Source organism: Peromyscus leucopus, chromosome 22 (genome assembly GCF_004664715.2).
Source record: "Peromyscus leucopus breed LL Stock chromosome 22, UCI_PerLeu_2.1, whole genome shotgun sequence".
Classification (NCBI taxonomy): domain Eukaryota; kingdom Metazoa; phylum Chordata; class Mammalia; order Rodentia; family Cricetidae; genus Peromyscus; species Peromyscus leucopus.
Genome location: NC_051081.1, coordinates 54262437 through 54273324, shown reverse-complemented (window position 1 = coordinate 54273324; position 10888 = coordinate 54262437).

The window sequence follows — 10888 nt, the reverse complement described above, 5'->3', positions numbered from 1 at the left end:
CTAAAAGGAGTTAGAGAGAGGTATGCAGGGCCAATAAGTTCCAAATACATTCTATACATGTATGAAATACTCAAAGAATGAATAAAAGTATATTTTAGATCCATTTATGTTATGCTTCCTAGGACATTAAGACTGTAGGTTGGAGAATACCCTGAGAACCAGGTAACCTCTTTCACTGCCTGTCTCATATTGCAGGCTCCCACATGGCCAGAGATTGGCCTAAGACCCAAAAGAAAGCCACAAGCATCAAAATTTTTCTGATGAGAAAGCTCACAAAATTCAGAGAGGAATACAAGATGACTAGCAAGGTACTTGCTCTCTGTACAGTCGTTGTGAGAAACTCACATCTGCCCTGGAAGCAGAGTCAGACCTTGACCTGCAGCTATAAACCTGGGAGCCTAACACTACCCCCATCTGCAAAGCATGCAGGCACAAAGAAACCTTATTCTTTGATTGATTCTCTGGCAGGTCACCTTCCTCCTGACCATTGGTAACCAGAGCTGACTCAATTATACCCCATCAAGAAGAACAGATAACAGGAAAGCCAGGTTCAGGGAGACAGCTGTAATTTTAGAAGCACTTCCTGTTATGCATCTGACTTTTGATCTCCAGATGGCACAGGTCAGTGAGTTGAAGCCAAGGCATGCATGCATCACTCTCTGGTTGCTGAGAGCATGGTGCATGCATGGACAGACTCCTGTAGGGTTCCGCTCTTGCCACTGGGAGATACCTGGGAACCCCACTTTGCTCTCAAGTGTAGTTTGGGCAAAATTTGTTGGCAATTCAGATAAACTGGGGTTTACAGTGTAGTAGGATTAAGGTTCTGGAAAAAGGTTCTCTGAATCAGAGCAGTCTTACTGACAGGTACTAATGACCTAAGCAAATTGTCCATTTGAGTTCCTCACTTAGAACATAAAGTGGGAATGTTTCTAGAGTATTTCACTGTTGTATGACAGGATCGAGACTTGAATCCAATATACACACTCACTCCAATTTGTATCTACTGTGTTTGTTTCTAACTCCACCAAATGTGATACAGGTTAGAAGAAAGTTTGGTGATGAGTTTGGGGAATATCTTCAATGACTCCCATGATAGAATAAAAGTAGAGTCAAGAAGCCCAGGTTTTGGAGCAAGGATCCACATTCCCTCTCTGTGAAATAAAAGGTAGCAACTTCAGGAAAAGTTACTGTATAAACTGACAACATGACCTCTCCATGGAATGGTTAAGGGGAAGTTTTCTTTTATTATTGTATCTCTCTCTCTCTCTCTCTCTCTCTCTCTCTCTCTCTCTCTCTCTCTCTCTCTCTCTCTCTCTGTGTGTGTGTGTGTGTGTGTGTGTGTGTGTGTGTGTGTGTGTATGAAAGAAAGAGAAAGAGGGAGAGAGAGAGCATCCAGGGGCATCAGGTAAAGTCCAGAACACAAAGAGAAAACAGTAGACTGAACTGTAATACATTTTTTATTTTATTTTACAATACTATTCAGTTCTACATATCAGCCACGGCTTCCATTGTTCTCCCCCCTCCTGTCCCCTTCCCCTTCCCCCCAGCCCAACCACCATTCCCACCTCCTCCAGGGCAAAGCCTCCCCCGAGGACTGAGATCAACCTGGTAGACTCAACCCAGGCAGGTCCAGACCCTCCTCCCAGGCCAAGCCAAGAGACACTGCATAAGCCCCAGGTTTCAAACAGCCAACTCATGCAATGAGCATAGGACCCGGTCCCACTGCCTGGATGCCTCCCAAACAGATCAAGCCAATCAACTGTCTCACCCATTCAAAGGGCCTGATCCAGTTGGGGGGCCCTCAGCCATGGGTTCATGGTTCATGTGTTTCCATTCGTTTGGCTATTTGTCCCTATGCTTTATCCGACCTTGGTCTCAACAATTCTCGCTCATATAAACCCTCCTCTTTCTCGCTAATTGGACTCCCGGAGCTCCACCCGGGGCCTAGCCGTGGATCTCTGCATCCAGATTCCTCAGTCATTGGATGGGGTTTCTAGCACAACAATTAGGGTGTTTGGACATCCCATTACCAGAGTAGGTCAGTTCGGGCTATCTCTCTACCATTGCCAGCAGTCTTTTGTGGGGATATCTTTGTGGATTTCTGTGGGCCTCTCTAGCACTTTGCTTCTTCCTATTCTCATGTGGTCTTCATTTACCATGGTCTCCTATTCCTTGTTCTCCCTCTCTGTACTTGATCCAGCTGGGATCTCCCACTCCCCCAAGCTCTGTAATACATTTTTTTAACTATCAGTAACTAAATATCTTAGTAGTTAATAATCTACAGAGCACCTCTTTAAAATATATATACAAATTGTGAGATAAGAAAGGTTCATGTAAACATAGGGATGCTGTCATTTGTAAAGGAAGAATGTTTAAAGCTGAAAGGTCAGCTGTATAATACAGTTGAGTTTAGACTCATCCCTGGTTGCTAAAGACAACTTTTTTTTTTCCCACAGTGGTGGAACATGTGATACTTGAAGCCAGGTGCCCAGAATCCAAAGTAGTTGTCTAGGGAACTAGAATCTTTAGTGTCAATTTGAACCACTTGCACCATGGGAGGTGCCTTTCTGGGACATTTCTGATGAGGAGGTAGAATGATGAATTCTTTAGTGTCTTTGATAGCCAAGCTTTGTGGTCATGCAAAGGTCCACATAGACTTCCCCTTGAAGGGTAGCTTTTTCTCTGCAGCTCACTTCACTGGGATTTAAATGTTTCCTCAGATTCCAGATGAAAAGTTAAATGAATCCCCCAATCTTCTAATTTCATCTTGCTGTGGTAATAAAACACTCTAACCAAAAGCAACTTAGAGGAAAAAGATTTATTTCAGCTTACAAGTTAAAGTTCACTACCGAGGGAATTCAAGGCAGGAACTCAAGCAGGAATTTGAAGCAGAAACCACGGAGGAATGCCACTTGCTGGTTGGCTTGCTTGCTCACAGGCCCATGCTTAGCTAGCTTTCTTATACAGCTCAGGGCCCTGTCCAGGGAATGGTTCTGTCAACCTTCGGCATCAATTAACAATCAAGACACCACCCCCCGACATCCCCACAATCTGATCTGAGCCTTCAGTCGAGACTCCCTCCTCAGTGGAACTAGGATCAGTCAAGCTGACAGCTGAAGTTAACTATGACACGCACGATGACCACAAAGACCCTTGTAGGATCCATGACAACCACAGCTTTGGAACCAGGGAAAGTCTTGCATGTGAAGTGTCTAGAGTCAGTATGAAATGCCCTCTGGTTTCCAGGGAAGGTGTGCTGTCTCCATGGAGGGTCACAGGACTCAGGTTTTGTCACTCTTCTATGGCAAGATCTTATTTGTCCTAACGTAATTCCCAACCTTTCAGAATATGTTTTAAATTGATTCCATCTCCTATGTGTTTGTAAATATAGTTTTTCCCTTTAAATATTATTTTATTTTGTGTGTGTTTATACATGAGTGTGTATGAATGGGAGAGGTGTAAGTGGAGGATGCAAATGTGCCATAGATCAAGTGCAGAGGTCAGAAGATAGAACCAGGGAGTCAGTTCTTTCCCATTGTGGAAAACCCAGGTCATCAGGTTTGTGTGGCAAGCACACATGTGTATCCACTGAGCCAGCTCCTCTACCCTGCAAAGTTTTTGTTTGTTTGTTTGTTTTTGTTGTTGTTTTTGAGACAGGGTTTCTCTGTGTAGCTTTGCGCCTTTCCTGGATCTCGCTCTGTAGACCAGGCTGGTCTCGAACTCACAAAGATCCGCCTGCCTCTGCCTCCCGAGTGCTGAGATTAAAGGCATGTGCCACCACCACCCAGCGGCTGCAAAGTTCTTAAGAGGAACTTCCAGCGAGGGTACTGAGCAGCAGAAATTCTCTACAGAGTAGAGGCACAAACTGATTCGATCACTGGACAGTGCATTGGTGGGATCATTCCTTTTCAATCCTGGCTGTCACTCTGCTCTGGGCACTTAGGCTGTCCTGCTCCAGAGGCTGGAACTAAAGGCATCTCCTCCAGTGTCTGGATTCAGCCTCACCTCTGATATTCACTACTGTATTCTTCCTCTGTGTTTTCTCTTTTCTTACAGAGGTTACAGAGACAAGGGCAGCATTTTGCTTCCTCTTTTCAAATCTCCTAATTTCTCTCCTCTTCCTTCTCTTCTCTTCTTCCTTTCCTTTCATATCCCCCTCTTTTTTTCCCCATCAGTTGCCATCCTTTTCGTAATCTACAATCCCCCCACCACGGACATGCGGGATGGGACTTGAATAGAGGACATTATTTATGCTGAGCCACACACCCAGCTCCATCTCCAAGTTATTATACACTCACTACACATCAAATGTCACCCTGATGGTGAAGGACACAGAAGTAAAACACAGACAGCTTGGTGCCAGGAAGGCTGATTACTCAGTCATAGATTCAGAAAAGTCACCAGCAATAACAAACCTACTTTACAACGCTGACAGACACGCAGAAGGTACCGCAGACTCCAGGAGGAGAGACCCACTGCAGAGCTGGGCTGCACATGGGAATGAGAAGGACACAGAAGCTGGTGCCCCTGGGTTGTGAAGGGTAAGAAAGACCTTTTTGTGTGAAAAGAGTCACATGTGGCTAACACAGAGGTATAAAACAAGAAGCCAGACACTTTGCTAAAGGACATGAAGAAGTTTGTGAGCTGATTGGAAGTGATCAGCATGGAATGAGATGCATATGGAGCCAACTGAGCTTCATCTGTTACTCAAGAAGAGATGCATTTCAAACTTTTTAAACTAGTCCAGATAACCACTGTATCATAAACGATAGTATGTAAGCACATTAATATCTGTGCTAAAAAAATACATCTTTACATTGCTATGGAGCATGTGCCCTGTGCTTTACTTAAGAAAACACAGTTATACGAACCATTTATAGACATACTAATAAATAATCAACCTGATCATGGTATTCATACATGCCCAACATAAACACAACCACTTAATATACACCAAGTAACCAGGGACTCAGAAACATGTAACACTGGACAGCTGTTAAAGGCCCAATCTTCCTTTAACCTTCCTTGATTTGCTGACCATCCGACCTGGAGGGGAGTTGTTTTTATCTTGTGTGTTTACTTTTGCTGTGTGTGTCTGTATGCATGTGTAGTGTAAGTGTATGTATGTTTGTGGGAGCTGGTACCTGTGTGGGTGCAGGGTCCATTGGTACCCTGCCCTATTGCTCTCCAATTTATTTCTGTCTTAAAAGGCCTCCCATTGAACCTAGAGCTAGGCTGGCCTATGGATGTTCTTTACAAATTTCGTTTTTCATGCTCTCTCTCTCTCTAGCATCTTAACTCATTTTGTGGGACACTGTGGTTTGTTTTTGTTTCTAATTAAGTGAATTTTCTGGTCCAGGGCTTTTGGCAGCGCCAGAAAGTGTAATTAAGTTCATGCTGGTCACAAGAAGAGACTTTGGCAAGGCATATTTTATTCCTTCCTGTAAAAAATATTTTCAGGACGTTGGCCAAACTGATTGGATTTAATTGGGTATAAGGCTCCAAGCTTTAAACTCTCTCCTGGACTTGTGGTCCGCCAACCCTCCGGCTTCCAGAGGCCTCTGCTCTGTAGTTCAAAGAGCAGCTTTTAGATCCTCTGTAAAGCTGGCATTTGAGTGTGCCTGAGGGCAGCTCTCTGAGACTAATCCCATGGCCTCCCGCCAAATGAGAGGCAAATGGACAGTCTCGCCTCAAATCAGAACCTGAGGGAGCCGAGGGCAGGACCCTTTGACACAGAGTGGTACAAGTCCACTCACTTCAAAAAGAGCTAGATAATAATGGGGATTGTCTGGTGTTGGCTGGGAACGGTGATGGCTGCAAGACCATGCAGTGGTGACGTGCTCACTGAAAAAGAACGAAGACCCAAGATTGGCCCCCGAGAAACCATATACCAATTCTGGGCATGGAGCACACAGCTGTAGTCCCAGCAATGAGGAGATGAGACAAACAGATTTCTGGAGCTTGCTGATGAGACAGCCTAGACTACTGGGTGAGGTTCAAGTCCCAGTGAGGGACCCGGTCTGAAAAAAATGAGATCGTTGTCTCCCTGAGGAATAACACTTGAGGTTTACCTCTGGCTTCCACATGCATAATTGCACATGTGTACTCACATGTATGCACATACACAGAGAGAGAGTTGGGGGAGAAGAACACTGAAGAAGGAGATGGCAAGGTCTGCTTTTCTCTCCAAGATTCATAGGGAAGACTTGGTGGTGCCCAGCTATGCTTAATTTGCTCAATAACTCATCCCTTGCTCCTTGGAGAATACCTGCCCTTATATGCTCCCACATAGAGCAGCTGAAGCTTCCCTGAAAGGAGTGATTGAAGATGTGTTTGGCCCTTGGTAAGATTTCTAGGGGAACAAAGCCAGGTGAATGCTCACCGGAATATAGTGATGGTATGAGCTGCTCACAAAGTCACCCCATGGACCAACTAAGAAAAACTTATGACTGCTATATGGCCCTTAGACTAAAGGAAGGGTCAGGAAAATAGAGGGAAGATGGAAGGATGCGAATGGTATGGAGAGAAGGAAAAAGCTACAGAAAAGCAGGGACACAAGTACTGACCACAGAAGGGCCCTGCGTGTGGTGCCCCTGAACTGGTTATTTGCTCTAATTGAGAAACTGTGAGATTAGCTTATGTAATGTTGACAAATTTTTCACTCAAAGTTGGGTGAATGTGTGTATATATAACAAATCACACCTAACACCTGAGAGACATCAGAAAGAAAGGTTTTCAAAGGCCAAGACTGCCAGGCTGTTGTCTCACAAAACAATGCAAATGAACATTGGCAATGATTATTGAATTTGGAAGCTTCCTCCTTGTTGAATAGCTTTCATGGTGCTTGAGGGTTTTATACAGGAAATTGGAGAAAAAACATCATCATGTCTTAGTTTCAAAGCCTGGGAGTTACAATACAAATTGGCTTGGCAAGATATGTCCACTGGTGCCATGATGGCATGAATGTTTTATAATTTCTGATTGGATTTAAGGCCCCCTCCACAGGATGGAACTCATGTCTGGTACCATAACCTGGCTAAGAACTCATGGCTGAAGATGTCATAGGCATTAGAGAATAACTTACTACTATTATTTAGGAAGGAAGATTCTTTTTGTAATGTATGGCAGTTAATGAAACTCACAACTGGTCAAAGTGCATAGAATAAGGGATTCCAGAGCGCTCAACTCTAAACTAAATATCTGCAATCATACCTCTTTCCCCTGGGGCTCAGAGAAAGTGGCAAAAGAGATAATGAAAGATTTTTAGAGTCTGGGGTTTAGGACTGGAGTGAAACTGTATCTTCAGGACATGGCAAGGCCACTGTACTCATGAATTCATCACAGCCACAGTTGCCTGTGTAAACCTGCACAAGGTCATAATACTCAACATTCCAGCATGGAGGAAAGAAGTGCTCCTAAGTCCCCACCCCTAGCTGAGAAGCTAGCAGCTGTTGATGGCTTCTGGGATCAAGAGAATCTTTTCTTCAGTAATGTGACCTGTAGTAGTTTGCCCATGCTCAGTAAATGGCCTTACATTCATGTGCATATGGGCAGCACTAATTAGATTCAGTGAGCTGTTAAAAGCAGGGGAAATGATGAGTATGATCAAAACATATTGAATAAAGTTATGGAATTCTAAAAGAATTTTTAAAATTAAAAAATATTATTCCTAGGGGCTCCCTTCCTCCACTGTTCTTGCTGTCAAAGGACTCACCATTGGTGAAGACAGAGATTGGTCTTTAAGTCATTCTTCTAGGCTTCCTGAAGCTGATGAAGAATTTCCATGTAGATGCTGCTATTTAGCTGAAGGACTTCAACAACTCATAAACATATAGTTTTCTGCTTTCTGGATATTCTAGCATGTTTGAAAACTGATGCCCTAGCATGAAGTCCTTTCTTTTGTACTCACACAGGGTAAGCACACACATGGTCACATAGAAGGGAACATTAGCAAATGTATTGAGTTGAGAGGTCTGATGTATTTGGCGATGTATCTAATATCCATGTTACCATGGTAACTAATCTTGATTGACAACCTGACAGGATTCAGAATACCCTAAGACACACTTCTCTTGGCTTGTCTGCATATGAGTTTCTAGATTTGGGTTAATTGAGGTGGAAGATCCACTCTAGACTGGGGCGCAACCATTCCATGACCTAGGACCCCAGACTGAATACAAGAGAGAAAGTGAGCTGAGCACCAGCAAGCATCTTTCTCTGCTTTCTGGCTGTGGACACGGTGTGAACAGCCTCATCATTCTTTCTACCTTCTCTACCATGGTAGACTGCACCCTCAAGCTGTGAGCCCAACCAAATGTTTCTTCACTTTGCTTTCATATGTTATTCTGTCACACCATGAGAAAAGTAACCACCATACTTACTGTGCAGTTTTCTGTAAGAATAGAGGTCTCATGGCCATTAGGGCTAAGAAAGGAGATAGAGGAAGTAGCTGTCAGGTCACGCTGGTTCTTTCCAGTCCCTTAACACTTCTTATTTTGGGTCCCCAGGATGTGTACAGTTTGTGCCTATGCAGATATCTGCATATCCTCTTACCCATCACTCCCCACACAAGTTGGCCTCTAACTCAGGTATACACACTGGTGGACCCACACATGCGCTGTCACATACACACAGGTTTCTTTTTCCAGGTAATTTCATTCTGTGACTCCTTCATGTTCATGCTTCCTAAGGTGCTCTTCGCACTTTCTTTAGTGGGCTATACTTTCAGGAAACTCCTCTTCCAGGAAGTCCTCCCAGCCATCTGATCTTGTCTGTGCTCCAACAGTGCACCATAGCACCAAGAATTTGAAGTCACATCATACATAGCCCAAACAGGGTTCATTAAAGGCAAAACTGGATTAATTCCTTCAGTATCCCTGGTCCTCTGTCCTGGCCAGGATTCCATCAATATTGGAATGTTAAATGTCTCAGGAGAGCTGTGAGACATGTTAGTAAAGAAATAATAAGCTGCATGCAACATAAGAGTAGGTGGTCCTTGGGCCCCAGGATCAAATGAGGGGCAGGCTTATCTGGTCACATTTCTGTTGCTATAATAAAATACCCAACAAAAGTCACTTAGAGCAGAAAGGTTTTGTTTTAGCTCACAATTCTAGGTTACAGTCCATCATTGCCAGGAAGTCAAGATGTAAGGAACTTGAAGCAACTAGCCACATCCACAGTCAAGAGCAGAGAGGAAGGAGTCAATAAACGTAGGCATGCTTGTGTTCAGCTAGCTTTCTTTCTACTCTTCTACAGTTCAAGACCAGAATGATGCTTCCCATAATGTGTGATTCTTCTCATCTCCACTAACATAATCAAGATCATCCCCACAGGGCCAATTTATCTAGACAATGCTTCACTGAAACTCTCTCCCCAAGTGATTCTAGACTGTGTCAAGTTGACAATGAAAACCAACCATTGCAGTGTTCAATGACGGTCTTCTGAGACTGGTTACTGGCATCAGTGGATCTGGCACATGGACCCTGGAGTGCGTAAGAATGATGACCTGTTTGCTTTGCAGCTGGGCTCTTCTCTGTGTTTTGTAGGATGGGGTAACTAATAATCAGAATAGGTAACTGTACCCCCGCTGTCTTTTTGAGTAGTAATGTACAGACCAGCTACAAAGTGAGTCTAAAATCTCAGGTCACAAATGTAGAGCTGTGTTAAGTAAGGAAGAATTAGGACTGAGCATAAATTAACAAGCTGCAAGATAGCAAAGGCCCTGGAGCAGTGGAAGCTCTTCAGAATTGCACTTTTACCTTACTATGTCTACTTGAAAATCAATAGAGATTAATACTAATGCTTCTAGCATGAGGGGTGGGGAGAGGGTCCATCTGGAGTTTCTGAACATCTTGCTGAGCAGAAAGCTCTGGCAAGGGAGGAAGAAGGACATCAGCCCAGGGAACATCAGAGCTGTGCTCAAAAACTTAGTTCACACATAGCTGGTGCTATTGAAGATTTCCCTAGATGCACCCTAAGAAGATTTGCTCTAAGAGGGATTCAGGCTCAGCCCGAGAGACGAGAGCATGGAGAAGAATCCATGTTAGTTACTTAACTCATTTCTTTAACGAAATACCTGACCAAATCAACCCAAGGAAGGGAATACTTGGTTCAGCTTACAGTTTGAGGGAAAAGCCTATGTTGACAGAGAAGAAATGACACCAGAAATGTGAGGCAACTGGTCACATCACATACAGAGTCAGGAAACAGGGAGGTAAATGCTGCCGCTCGGCCTATTTTCTCCTTTTTATTAAGTCAGGACACTTCAGTCTATGGGATGGGGATAACCCACATTTAGGGTATATCTTCTAACCTCAAACCAGTATAAATAACTCCTCATAGACATGCTCAGTGACATGTCTCACAGATGTTCCCAGACCCTGTCAAGGTGACAGTCAATACAAGTCATCCCTAGCTCCTGATACAGATTTGGTTGTAATTGATTTAGAATGGTTATCTCAGATATTAGAATGGCTGATTCATTAAGAGTCTATGCTTCAGAGGATCCAAGTGTTCCATGTTGGCAGCCCTGAAATGTTTGTATTCAGCTCCAAGACATCTGACACCCTCTCCTGTTCTTTGTGCATCTGTACACATGCAGACACTACACAGACCAAAAAAAAAAAAAAATGAAATATCTTGAAAGTGAAAGCCATTGTTAAGATTGTAGAAAGATAATTAGAGTCTGTGCTTTTTTTTTTTTAGATGCTAATTTTTTTATCATTATTAGTGATGAGTTTCATAGTGTTTTTTACTTACAAGTGTAGTTGCATCCTCACCACCTTCCCTTCTCCTTTCTTGCCACTGTTCATTTTTCAGTTTTTCTATTTCTGATTAATATGTATATTTTTGTGTATTTATGCAAATCAGATCACAAATGCAGAAAGTT